The sequence below is a fragment of the Nicotiana tomentosiformis genome, chromosome 7, assembly GCF_000390325.3.
Source record: "Nicotiana tomentosiformis chromosome 7, ASM39032v3, whole genome shotgun sequence".
In the NCBI taxonomy this organism is placed as follows: domain Eukaryota; kingdom Viridiplantae; phylum Streptophyta; class Magnoliopsida; order Solanales; family Solanaceae; genus Nicotiana; species Nicotiana tomentosiformis.
The window spans coordinates 66,422,713-66,430,331 of record NC_090818.1 but is presented as its reverse complement, the minus strand read 5'-3'; the positions used below and the strand labels follow the sequence as shown (position 1 = coordinate 66,430,331).

Here is a 7,619-nt window from a genome sequence, read left to right as displayed (position 1 = left end):
TTCTAAGTGTTTGTTTGCTCTACTTGCGATTTTACTTTCTTGCTTGTTTATTAATTCGTAGTAATTTAGTTACAAAAATCACAATCATCTTCTTCACACTCACTTGAGCATTAAATTTATAAATAGCTTAGATTGGACAATAGTTGGTCATAAATCCTCGTGGGAACGATACTTTCTTATCACTTTATTTATCTTCTTCACACTCACGTGTGTGTTTGGACCCAACAAGTTTTTGGCGCCATTGCCGGGGATTTAGAAATTAGTTATTTTTCTGAAATAAGCTTTTATTTGTTTTTGTTCAAGTGTTAATCTATTTGACTGTTTCTAAATCTACAGTTGTTCACCTTGAATGCTTAGAAGAAGCAACAGTTTGAGCAACCTTCCTCCTCCTGATCCTTAACCCGAAAGACTCTTCCACATATTAAGGAGTGAGGCGGAAGAAAGAGCAAGAATTGCAGAGTTGGGTATTGTAGTCCAACCATAGCCAATCGAGATGTCAGAAAATAAAGAAAGACCGGTGATTGAGGTCGCAAGGCCTAGTCTCGCGAACATGACTCAGGCTATTGTGAAGCCTGATATAACTAGGCACTTTGAGCTGAAGTAGTACATGGTGCAACTGATTCAATCCACATGGCTATTTGTAGGGTTGTCAAGTAAAGATCCCCAAAGGCATATACAAAATTCCTTGGAGATTACGGATACATACAACTATCTGCACGTCTCTAAGGACTATGTTAGAGTGACTTTGTTTCCCTTTTCTCTAATGGGGGAAGCAAAGGAATAGTTAAACAAGGAGCCTGCAAACTCGATCCACACTTGGGATGATCTGGCGCAAAAATTCTTAATCAAGTTTTTTTCCACTAAGAAGACAAAGGCACTGAGGAGCCAGATTCTTGGGTTTCAACAACGAGATGGTGAGACTCTTCGTCAAGCTTGGAAAAGATACAAGAAATTCCTCAAAGACTACCCACATCATTGTCAGACAAATGAGGTACTAGGATATTCGTTTGTGGATGAGTTGGACAAGACCTCCAAATTAAATCTAGATTCAGCTTGTGGAGGAAGTTGCATGCAAAAGCCATACAGTGAGATTCAGACTCTACTAAACAATTTCACTGCAAATGATCATAACTGGCATGGTGAAGGTGCCTCAAGAAGGATGATAAAATAGAAAGCAGCAGGTACACTCGAGATGGATGAGATGTCAACTGTGCGAGTAGAGATTGCTAAACTAAACAACCAAATGGCTAAGATGGAAATAGGTCAAGGGAATCAGATGCAGCAGGTTCAAATGATGGCTATATGTTGTGAAATTTGTGGAGATGGCCATATGAGTGACCAATGTCCAGTGAATCCTGAATCTATTTATTATGTGGACCATCAAGGTAGAGGTCCAATGAACTAGAATAATCAATGTGGGTACACCTATAATCCCTACTGGTGAAATCACCCAAATTTCTCATGGGGTGGGAACTAGACCACTCAGAATCAATACAGTCCTCAAGGGAACTATAATAAGCCTCAAAAGCCATTTCAATAGATAGAAGAAAGAACTAATGATATGTTGGAAAAGCTATTGATTGACAACCAACAACTTCGAACAGATAATCAGCAATTGAGGACTGAATTTCGAAATATAGAGAGGCAGATTGGGCAGTTGGCTGCACAACAAAATACTCGACCCGCAGGGGCCCTTCCGAACGATACAGATAATAATCCTCAGGTAAATGCTGTAACTTTAAGGAATGACAGAGAATTTGAATAAGTACCAAAAAGAAAGAAAGAAAGAATAAGTCACTCCTAAGGGTGAACCGGTCCCCAAAATTGTGGTGAAAACTAAGAAAGAAACTGAAGAAAGTGAAAAGACTCAGTTTGCAAGGCCACCACCTCCCTTCCCACAAAGATTGAAGAAGAAAAGTGACGACATGATGTTCAACAAATTTCTTGATATGCTGAGTCAAATTCAATTATATCTACCATTGGTTTATGTGCTACATAAAATTCCAAAATATGCTAAGTACATCAAAGATATTGTGGCCAATAAAAGAAGGTTGACAGAGTTTGAAACGGTTGCACTTACTGAGGAGTGTAGTGCTAGAGTAGAGAGTAAGATCCTGCACGAGGTTGGTAGAGCCTTGTGCGATATGGGAGTGAGCATTAATTTGATATCACTATCAGTGTTCAATCAGCTCAATCTTGGAGTCCCCAGGCCTACTACTATAACTATATAGCTAGCAGATCGATCATTAGCAGTGCCTGAAGGAATTATTGAAGATGTGCTGGTGCGAGTGGGGAAGTTCATCTTTCCCGCAGATTATATTATTCTTGACTACATGGTCGATGATGAGGTTCCAATTATTTTGGGGCGACCATTCCTGGATATTGGTGGAACACTTATTGATGTGAGGGAGGGCAAGCTAAAGATGAGACTGCTTGATGAAGAAATCACATTTATTGTGTACACGACGCTTAACCTTCTTAAGCATTATAAGGATTTGTACATGATCTTTGTGGTAGAATCAAAGTTGATAGAGCAAGATCCTCATGTGGAGCCTACTGGCATGGAAAAGAAAATTGAGTTAGAAAAAGTGGTGTTGCAAGCTGAATGTGTAAATGTAAAAGAGAAAAGGATTAGAGAGAAAGAGGAGATCCTCCTAGAACGCGCAAGAAGGCAAAGCTCCATGGAAAGAAGAGGAAACGAAATCACCCAGCCTGAGTAGAGTAGCAGAGTCGTGCCACGACTATAAATAAGGCGCTTGTTAGGAGGAAACCCAACATGTATTTTATTTATTCTTATTTATTTTTAGTGTTATATTTTATTTATTTTTATTTTGCAGATTACAGGAAGTCTGAGTATCCGAAGTTGAAGTTGAGGAGCATGTTTGAGCTTAAGTGTGGGGTCGTCCCGACCCTTTATATTGAGGATCATGTGCTAGCCAGGACCTAGAGGGTCTCAAGGAGTATTTCTTATCCTTGTTTTAATATTCTTCTATGTGATCATGCATCGAGGACTATGCATGTCATAAGTGTGGGGTGGAGGAATTACTTTATGAGGTAGTTGTATGAAAATATTTTCTCATTTTTTTAATATAACCCAGTTAGAAGTAGTCTAGTTTAGAGTAGTATACTTTAAAAAAAGAAAAAAACAATTTAAAAATGAAAATATAAATAATAATAATAAAAAACTCGGACTTTTCCTGACGATGAATCTCTTGGACAACTTTCTTGAGGGATTAAGGTCCGACTAAAAACACCAAAAGGTTTTTTTTTTTTTGATTTTTTAGATAGTTAGGTAGTATCCCTTGGTTTTTCTTTGGGTGCCGGTTCTTTTCCAAGGGTGTAGCCTGAACCAGATATTTTGCTCTTATCTTTTTAGGAGTAGGATAGGAAGAAATCTAAGTTTCTCTAAGATACCTGTTGACATGTTTGGTGCCGGTACATTAGGCTATGTCATGCGCTCTGTCTTCTTGTTATATTTCATTTGAATTATGATGCCTAAGTAATATAAATAGACTACTCTGTGATGCCTTTTCTCAGTTGTTTGACTTGTATGTCACCTAGTGCATTATTGCTTAAAATTTCTCAACTGTATGTGCTTGTTGACTTGAGAGTTGAACATAACCGTATTGATTGAGTCATGTGCAAAGTGTGTGTAAGGATTCGTGATATTCTGTACTATCCTGTATAGTATAGAACTTGCCCCGTGTGTTAATCCAAGCGAAATCATTAAGTTGTACTAGTCTAGGAGATGGCGTAGGCGTTTCTTGCTTGATCATAGAGGTGCTTGTCACTTACAAATAGAATTTTTCCGTTGCTAGCCCTTTTAGCATATAGACCTTTTCTTTGGCACCCACACTACAATCCTTATCCTAATTTTGTTCGTAATTTGAGCTTATTGAACCTTTACCTCCGAAGACACTTCATCGCAAAAAGAAGTAAGGTGAGAGATTTGGAAAGCAGCTTTCGAGTGAAATCATGGAAGGGCCCATAAGGTGTACTAAAGTTGTGAAAAATACCACTAGCTGATGAACCTTAATGTATGGAGTGTGTGTAGAAAAAAAAGAGAAAAAGAAATTGCAAGAAAAAAATAGACAAATAATATTGATAGTCAAAAAGAAGAAAAACACACACCTCCTAATCTTACTAATTTGTGCTAGTGGGGATGTAGAAGTGCTTAACTGAAGAAAGGGCTATGTTTTGTATGGTTTGTGGCGAATGAATTAGTTGAGAAGAAAAAGTGCTCGATTCTTGAGTGTAGTGTACTAAAGTGCTTAGGAGGGTTAGTCACTATTTCTAAATGTATCTTACCCGTCCCTTAGCCGACATTATAACCTTAAAGTCTTAATTGATCCTAGATTTGGCTTGCTTATATTAGTAGAGATGTACACTACCGACAAGCTTATGGTACGACCAAGGGATGCACATGAAATTCTTTGTGAGAGTGAGCGAATTTTGTTCAATTGTGTGATGTCCTTAATTTATGTTCAAAGTCATATTTGAATGTGCGAACAATTTCTATATTCACTCTCTTATTTGTTGGTGAGTTCACTTGATCTCATGACAGATTGGTAATATTGTGAACTTCTTTTGTTGGGTGAGTGCGCGAGTTGAGGGTACTTAGTAGTAATGAGTCGACTCTTGAGGTAGGGTGGTTATGGGTAGGTTGTTTGAATTACTTGAAGTAAATTGTTTATACTGGGGCATGTTTAAAGTGGGAAGAACGTGAATTTCATATGTTCATGCTTGATTTCCGGTATCGATCATAGTCAACGGTAGAGTGTATGATTGAAAAATTGAATTGCTCCTCCATAGTTGATGTGTACGTTATTGGGGTGTAGTTATAGTTCCATTGCTCGAGGGAGAGCAAGAGTTAAAGTGTAGAGTGTTGATATTCGGCTTAAAGTATGTATATTTATATGCACATTGCCTCGCATTTTACTCATATTTCGTAAATTTCTGATGTGTAATGAAATAATTTGAGCTCATTCATGGTATTTTTATGTGTAGGAATTATCCGGAGGCAATGTGGGATGAAGGTGCACGATTTGAAGCAAAAAGGGAAAAAAATTGGAAAATTGTCACAAAGTAGCTCCACAGGTAGTGTGGGGCACTACCTGTGGTGCAGTTTCCAGAAGCCCAAAAATTCCAGCGCCAGGGCTAGCTCCCCACGCTACCCCTGGACGCTGGGTGACGAGAACTTGTCCTATTTCGCTCGGGACTTGGTTATTTCGACCCAAGACGTCCCCAACTGGTATAAAAGCAAGTCTAAACTTATTTTGGAGAGGGAGATGCCACTTTAAGAGAAAAACACAAGTACAGAACACTCGGGAGCACATAATTCATTAGTTCTTCCATTCTTCTTCTAGTATTCATAGCTTTTATGTTTAAAAACAATATTTTGATGATTGTTATGAACATGAGTGGCTAGGAACCTCATTATTCTGGGGTTATGGATCGTTCTTGACTATTGTAACTTGACACTTGATTGTTTTGCTTGACTTTATCATATTAATTTGTTTATTCAATCTTGCACATAATTATTCTATTGCGTAGCTAACAATAATGTACTATCTTCGAATTTATAGTTGAACTCAAAAGTGGGAACTATAAATTGCATATAGGATTGAATAGAGTAAGTTCTTGAATCCGGGCATCAGACAATAGATTCGTGATTAGGATAGACATATTCTAGTTGCCTTACTTGGTTATTTTTGCAGGAAATATACATGCGTTCTTGTCAAGTTTGATTCTATAGACATATAATCTTCGGTTGGCTTGAATAAGCGAGCGGAGCTTTAAAAGGACTTCGCGAGCATAATAAACCATGTTGATCACGCCCAACTATGCCTTGTAAGAAGGACTAAGCGGTCGCTGCAAATATATCCCGGTTCAAGTCTGGAGTCGAATCCCACAGGGAACTAACCTATTTAATACAACCTTAAATAGTACTAATGATAAGCTCAGACAACTTTCAGATGCAATAGTTCTATGAATAATCAGTGGAATTTATTTAGCCAAGGAAAAATGACAATAAAATTAGCAATAATCAAGACGAAAATTAAATTCAAGGGTAAAAGGATATAGGGCTATTGATTTCCCCAATTGCCGGATTAATTCTCAACTCTTTAGCTATAATCTCGCCATAATACTCTATGAGGATTATGAGTTCCGGGCTACCGTAATTACCTTTCGATCAATTACGATAATTTACTAGAAGCATTATCTCGAACTACTCTAGTTAACAATTTATGCAACTCAGAATCATCCCACCAAAGCTTTGTTATTTCTAACCCCACTTTTAAATCCAAGTAATTAATCTCTTAACTTCCCCCAAAGTGGTATTGTTCAACAACAATCTAACCAAGTGTTCTTTCTCAAGCAACACAAGGTGAATAGACACGATTGATCAAGGGCCCTTTCAATTAACCAGAATACAATACGTAATTGAACAATCATAGAACAAACACGGCTTAATTATAACAAAATAGAGTCAAGACTTCATCCAACAATTGGTTCCATCAACCTTAGATAACAGATTTAGCTACTCATGCTAATGGAAAACAAGTCACTAAAATAAATCATAATCAACAAATAGAAGTATCAAGAAGAAGATGAAAACTCTTAGGAATTTATCTGTCTTCTCCCCCTCGTTCTTGCCTCTAAAATCTTCTAAAAATAGCTATATCTCACTTCTGGGCGAGTTTAGGTTTCATATAGGTATAGGTTAGTCACCTAGAAAATTACATAATTAACCCTGCGTGTTTGGCTTTCGTCCGCCCGTCCGCGGATTCGACCGCGGATCCGGCCACGGATTTGGACTGCCTCACTGCCTTGAGTTCACGGACCAGTTCGCGACCCACTCCGTGGCCGCGCACCTGGAGGGGTCGTTTCGCTGCTTTTCTCGCTCTTTTTCGACCGGGCTAACCTTTGATTGCCCTTTCACATTCCATGTTGACTCCAAAACACTCGTTAGCTCCCTCCTAGCTCGGAGTAGCTCCTGCAAAGCATCAAATTCTTAATTAGAGCATTTTGTTATCTTTTAGTAATCAAATATCAATAAAGTGCGGCTAAATTAGAGTGTAAGTAGTGTCTAAATTGCATGAATATAGCCTACTATCAACACCCCACACTTAAACCATTGCTCGTCCCCGAGCAATCAAACCACACTCTAAGAGGCTTCACTGAGCGACTTCCCTACTCGTCACACCAAGAATATTTCACATAAATTGAGTACATTAGTGCAACATCTACACCTCAAGAGTTGACTCCCTCTAGCCACGCAATGTTCCTAACTGGCTTACTTACTCTATATCAAAGGTCCAGACTTACCTCTCCTTCATGAATCAAGTGCCTGCTCACAACAAAAGAGACTCATTTCACAATCAGTAAAATTCACACACATTGAGGAACTTTAAAAGGAACAAAATTCACTCACCCTCAGAAATGACATTCTTGTGCCACAGAAAACGCACTATAGGCTTGCCCGTAGTGTACGACTCTACTAATTGAGCTCACTCAGTCTAGGATCAAGTAGGACTTTATTTGGATGTAATATAGGCTGTAGGTTGGGTAGGATATATTTGGATATATAATAGTGACTATACCTCCCTAAGCACTTT

General features: G+C 38.4%; 1 non-coding gene across 1 annotated transcript; it reads right to left on the bottom strand.

Moving 5' to 3' along the window:
- Window positions 1-874: 874 nt before the first annotated feature.
- LOC117279082 (small nucleolar RNA R71) lies at window positions 875-981 on the bottom strand. The gene has a single exon (XR_004509479.1). It is a non-coding gene; the product is annotated as a small nucleolar RNA R71 (small nucleolar RNA).
- Between the last annotated feature and the right edge of the window lie 6,638 nt (window positions 982-7,619).